The sequence below is a fragment of the Myotis lucifugus genome, unplaced genomic scaffold, assembly GCF_000147115.1.
Source record: "Myotis lucifugus unplaced genomic scaffold, Myoluc2.0 scaffold_273, whole genome shotgun sequence".
NCBI classification, from domain to species: Eukaryota; Metazoa; Chordata; class Mammalia; order Chiroptera; family Vespertilionidae; genus Myotis; species Myotis lucifugus.
This window is the reverse complement of record NW_005871321.1, coordinates 621,375-627,444: the sequence shown is the minus strand read 5'-3', so window position 1 is coordinate 627,444 and position 6,070 is coordinate 621,375. Positions and strand designations below refer to the sequence as shown.

The 6,070-nt window shown below is 47.9% G+C and overlaps 1 protein-coding gene across 10 annotated transcripts in view; it reads left to right on the top strand.

Moving 5' to 3' along the window:
• The first annotated feature begins 2,354 nt into the window (after window positions 1-2,354).
• Window positions 2,355-6,070, top strand: part of TNC (tenascin C) — an 86,854-nt gene continuing 83,138 nt past the window's right edge. For 2 of the 10 annotated variants that reach the window (XM_006099361.3, XM_023763042.1), the window contains exon 1: window positions 2,357-2,595. The gene's annotated coding sequence lies outside the window, so the exon portion shown is untranslated. Of the gene's footprint in view, window positions 2,596-6,070 lie in introns of all 10 variants that reach the window. The other 8 variants (XM_023763045.1, XM_023763044.1, XM_023763041.1 and 5 more) reach the window with 7 other exon arrangements.

The window sequence follows — 6,070 nt, the reverse complement described above, 5'->3', positions numbered from 1 at the left end:
TGAATGCTTCCTTATCTGTTAAAAGCACACATAGTTGTTAATATATATTGATTCTATATTATGTGTAAATGCAGCCTATATGCCATATGCCATGGCTTATGTGCTATTCTAGTAATTTATTCCTTAACCCAGGAGGTCCACTTGGTAGACGTTAGAAAGCCAAGAGGCATGGAAGCATTCACTACCGGTTGGAAGACACAGCCTTGTGCTACTACAATGTGCTTGGCTAAAACACAGAATTAAAAACTTCCAAAACAACTAACATTTGAATTAGCCAAAATGGTTCAAAAGTTCAAATGAGCTGTTGTATGACATGACTATTTATGGGCTTTCTTGCCGTCTGGGACGGTCAGTTAAGCAGAGAATCCTAGGATACCAGAGCCAGAGCAGCCATAGGGATAATCTTGTCCCACTTTTTTTAGATGGGGAAACTAAGGCCACAACAATAAAAATCACAAGCATAGAGGTGATATCATTCAGTATTGAAAATAGGTGGCTAATTGAAATTTCTGTTATTAGTGGTTAGTAAAAACCAAGCAACTCTGAATTAGCTCTCCAGAACAGAGAAACATATCTTCCATATTCAAATGTGGCAGTGATGTTTATACAAGCAGTGTTATAATCTAATAAGGCATTAAACATCATTTAAACATCAGCCTACAGTGCTCCTGGGCCTTGAAGTGTAATAGGAAGAATGATGGAGCCCAGTGTTATAACCTGAATGCTTCCCAGGTGTATTCCCTTAGTGGAGTTCATTACTGCTCAGAACCTCAGTCTCTTGTCTGTGAAAAGGGTCAGACAGCACTTGGTGCCTATCACAGGGTGATTGCCAGGCTGTTACAAAATAACGTCCATAAAGCACGTTGCATGGTACTTAATATAGACCTAACGGAGGAGGTTCCACGATGCCTCATGTCCCTGTCCCTCCACTATCACAAAACGTCCACGCGCTGTGACAAGCTCAAGCATGGGTGCCGTGCCCTGGCTTCTTCCCATCCCCTCAAATGCCTGTGTGTGCCCCGAGGGTACTGGATGCATCCTAACCACCAAACCTCTGATGACTCACAGCTTGGAAGCCATCCACAGCAGGCTGGAGGGCAGAGGCGCAGCTTATGTGTCAAAGATTCAGTTGTTACTGGAGGGAGCAGGATGTTGCCACCCCAGATGTGTTTCTTTGGCATGGGGAATATTTTAGGCTGATTGTTTTCAAGAAACAAAAGACTCAGGTAGGGCTTTTTGAACTTGCCCCCTTAACTGCCGAAAGGAATTTAAAGGATTGTCCAGGGTGGGCACCATCAGCAGAGATATCTCCAAAGAATAGGGGGCAGGGCTTGAAGACCAGAGTCCTCTGTGTCCCATTGTCTCTGGGCGCCGGCAAATATTTGTTTTGTCATCTTCATGTGATTTGCTTTCCTCCCCTTTGCAGCCCCACATCTGCCCCTTCTCCTTCCTTCAGAGGCACGTACGCCCCACTGCCTGGCCATCTAGGGACTCTTCATATTCTTATGGAGCCCCACACATACAGAATTCAATTTTATTTCCTCCTGTTAATCCATCTCACGCCAATTTAATTCTTAAACAGGGCAGAAAACCTAGAAGGGTATAGAGACATTTTTTCTTCCCCAGACATTACTTTTTTTTTTCTTTTTGCTTGTGGCCAACACCTTTCAGCATTGAGAATAAGCCTCAGAGAACTTTCCCCGGGAGATGCAGCTTAGAAGACCAGACCAGGCGCAGGGCGTGCACAGGCTCAGAAAGCTGCCCCCTGTGGGGCACTGGGGCTGGGACAAAGCCGCCTCCAGGCAGCTGGCATGGCTGCCTCCCAGAGGAGATGAGGGGCTGATCTGGGCTGTGGCCCTGTCTCCACCTGCTGAGAACTAGTCCTGGGCTATTTCTGCTGGCCCAGAGAAACCCAAACCTCCCCAGCTTCTGAAGGGCTTTATCTCCTCTTTCCAGGAACACATTTGCTTTCTCAGAGGTGCCACTGAGCAGCTGCTGCGCAGAGCCCAGAGCTCAGGGAGCCCCGTCACAGTCACGTTTCCCGCCCGCGGAGGTGCAGAGCCAGACCCCTGCTCCTGCTCCCTCTCCCTCCCTGGGCTTCTGTCTCACAATTAGAAAATCCGTTTGGGGAGCAAAGCAAAACGCACACATCACTCCCAGCTGCTCTGAGTCAGGGGCAGGAGGGAGGGAAGCAGGAATTCCTACTTTCGCCATAAATTGTATGCAAATGAGCTCTTTTCCTGGCAGAGAGCAGGCAGAGAGCTCTTTCATGAGCTAACCCCGCTCCTCCGCTGGGAGGGCTGTTCCTTTAATTCGCCAACTGAAAAAGTGGGAAAGGATGTCTGGAGGCGAGGCGTCCCATTACAGAGGAAGGAGCTCGCTATATAAGCCAGCCAAAGCTGGCTGCACTGGCCACAGCCGCCTACTGTCCCACGCTCTCCCGCGCACACGCCAGCCCCTCCTCGGAACAAAGGCAGCGCGAGGTGGGGGGACTCTGGGGGCAGCCACCTGGGAGCCCGCTGCTGCTCACCTCCAGGCACTCATTCCATGGAGCGGGTTCATTCAAGAATCTAGGTCGTTTCCAGCTCCGGAAAGGTAAGTCTGTTTCGCCCCATCACCAAAGATCATTATGACATACTGTTTGCCTTCCTGGTACCAAGTGGGTTGCATTTTTCATAATTACAAAACTTTTGTTTTCTCTGCGCCGCTAGCAACGTGGGGTATTTATTCTGATCTGGGTGCACCTGGGCTGTTTTCTGTAAACTTTCGTTCGTTTGTTCTAGTTCTACAAATAGTCACACATGGAAGGAACTTTCGGTAAAAAAAGTTTTTATCTGTGCCATTCTTCAGAGGGAAAAATAAGAACTTTCGCTTCACTCCCTGCCTGGCTGATTCACCTGTGCAGGTTTCTGGGCGGGTTAGGGAAGTTGGTTTGCAAATTGAAGTTTGTTCATAGCCTTACACTGGGATGGGATAGGGGGGATTGATAGAAGATTGTGGAGAGAACAATACACATTTACATCTAAACAGCCCTTACCTACAGCTTTCCCTTTTGTATCACCCCCTCATTCCACAACATCCACCTTGTGGTCAGACAGGGGAAAGGGTGAGGGCTGGGGACAGGAGCCACAAGGTGACTCCTAGGGCCAGGTGACCAGACAGCTACAGGCTCTGAGACCAGAGAGCTGGACACCCCTGTTGTGAAGGGTGGGGACTCCCTGCGGATGCCTCCTGATCCACTGGTCCTTGGGCTGGGCACATGGGCATGTTCGGGGTGCTTAGAGCCAGCAGTTTGCCATATCTTTCTAGAATCACCTCTCCCTCCTGATTTCTCTAGAGAAAGCCTAAGAGACAAATTCTCCCCCAGGATCTACTCTGCTTCCCCTGGCTGACTGGAAAGAACACAGGGGTTCCTCTCTCTCATTGGTGCTGTAGGGGATTAAGAGCTCAGGTTTTGACACTGGGGATTCCTTTAGTATCCCCACCACCGCCACCCCATGTGTGACCTTGTTGAAAGTACATAACCTCTTTGAGCCTCACTTTCTACTTCTCTAAAATGGGCAGGATAACTTCTGTTGTCATTATGAAGAGAAAAGGAGTGATTGCTCAGTAACTGGAAGTTTGGATAATCATTGGCATTTCCCAAAACTGCCCTCACCTTGGAGGTTAAAAGGGGCACTTGGCCAACGTTGGATTGCCTCTCGTGCGTTCCTCACCCGCCTGTCCCACTCCCTGGCATTTTATCTTGCCAGGTCTGAGGTGTCTCGCTAGGCTGGCAGGTCGGAGTCTTGGCTGTATTTTACAAGCAGGAGGCTGTGTTGGCACAGGTTGGGAGAAAAGGGAGCCGCCTGGGGCTGATAGAAATGCTGGGTTCTGACTCCAGAATGCGCCGGGTTTTGAGTTCGGGCCTTTGCAGATTCTAAAGCTGTCAGCCATAAAGCACGATGCTGCCGGGGGACTCTTTGGAAATGCTTTCTGTCCAGAGGGAGAGCAGGCGAGAGCCCCGCTTGAAGAATGAATACTTCTTTCTCAGGTTTTGTGGACTTCCGCCCCCCCCCCCCCCCGCTTTTTATGGAGCTTTCCCATATGTGCTTTAGAAATAAGACCTGCTGCCCACCCCAGCCTGCTTTCCGCCTTGTCCTGCAATATGACAAGCCCAGCTCAGGGCTGGGGAAGGTTTGTCCCGTGCTAAGGAATCCGTGGAAAGTTTGCTGGCATAGGGTGTATCGGAGCCCTTTGCAATAGATGTGAGTGCACTTCGACCCTGTGAGATGTGATGAGGTGACGTGACATGTTTGGGGGAAGAAAAGGGTGCACAAGATGAATATTCTCTGATTTGCCTAAACAGAATGTAGATAAAGATTAAGAGGGGTGCTGCTAAACTCAGTTGTTAAAGTGTGTTTTTTAATGCTTTGTTTGAAATACCTAGTTTCCCTATCTCATCTCCCACTATCTCCGCAACCCCCAAGACGTCACTGACCTTTCAGCCCTCAGCTTTGTCATCCATATAAAGAGTCATCCGTATAAAGAAGATGCCAATCTTAACCTCACAGAGCTCAGATGAGATCATATATGGCAAATTCTTGGCACAGTACCTGGCACATAGTAAGAGCTCAATAAACGGAGGCTTTTCTTGGTTTAATTGTTTACAGGGACTTATCCAAGACTAATTGTTCTCAGACAATGGTTTTCATATTCATTAAATGAAATTGAGGGCAAAACCCCAATATCTGGCAGGGAAATGTGGGGCTGATGGGGTTGAAATGGGGGTGGAGGGTCCAGTACTCACCTTGTTGCTCTCAGCCTCTGGGACGTTTCCATAGAACCTTGAACACAGAACACACAGGTAAACGCAATGAAGCCAGGTGGTGTGCATCTAGGCTGCAATTTTTCGCTTTGGCAAGGATCTGTGCCTCTCCGAGTTCCACCTCTAATGGAAGTCAGAGCAATTTCCTAAGTAGTACAGTAGACAAGAATATGTGTGGGAAGTACAAAATGCTAAAGGAAGGATGATTTTCTTACTTTTATTGTGAAACTATTACAGATGTTCCCATCCCCCCTTTGCCCACCTCTGCCAACGCCCCGCCCCCCTTCCCTTGGGCATCACCACACTGTTGTCTGTGCCTATGGGTTATGTATGAATGTTCTTTGACCAATCCCTTCTTCTTTCACCCAGTTCTTCCCTCCCCTCTCCTCTCCGACAGCTGTCAGTGTGTTGCATGCATCCATGCCTCTGTTTCTATTTTCTTCTCAGCGTAATAAAAGCCATATATGACAGACACACAGCCAACATCATACTCAATGGGCAAAAACTAAAAGCATTTCCCTTAAGATCAGAAACAAGACAGGGATGTCTGCTTTCACCACTCTTAGCAACACAGTGCGGAAGTCCTAGCCACAGCGATCAGACAAGAAGGATGATTGCTTTAATTAATGTAATGATAATCTATAGGCCCTTTGCATATATCATCTCACTAAGTAGCCACATGTCCCTGAGAAATGGACCATACCTATTAGACAGAGACATGGCTTCAAAAACAAAGAGAATGAGACCATTTTCCTGAGTTCTAGGACTCCGAGGGATGGAGCCAGACCCATGTCCCCATAACCCCCAGATCAGAAGCACATTCCACTGTGTACATGCCAAATGCTGCTGCTTCTTGAGCTACCTTTAGAAGAAATAAACTTTCTTTCTGACTAAATCTGCCCCTCCAGCCAGACTGTGGCAACCCATAAATTCAGTGGTAGCCTGATCATATAACCAGAATGGAATTTGGAAAGGGAATTCAAGCTGACAGAATGAAAAACATGTCCCTCTTAATCCTACCCTTTCTAATGCTCACAGAGAACTCAGAACGCCCATTCTCTCCTGCCCCTTGATTTCTGTAGACACACACCCCATGCCCCTTGATTTCTATAGACATACACCCATGCTTTCTTTTTTTTATTATTCTTACCCTAGGATATGTTTTTAGAGAGAGAGAAGGGAAGAGAGAAAGAGGGGGAAACATTGATGAGAGAGAGAAACATCAGTTGGTTGCTGCCCATATACCCCCACCCGAGGATGGAA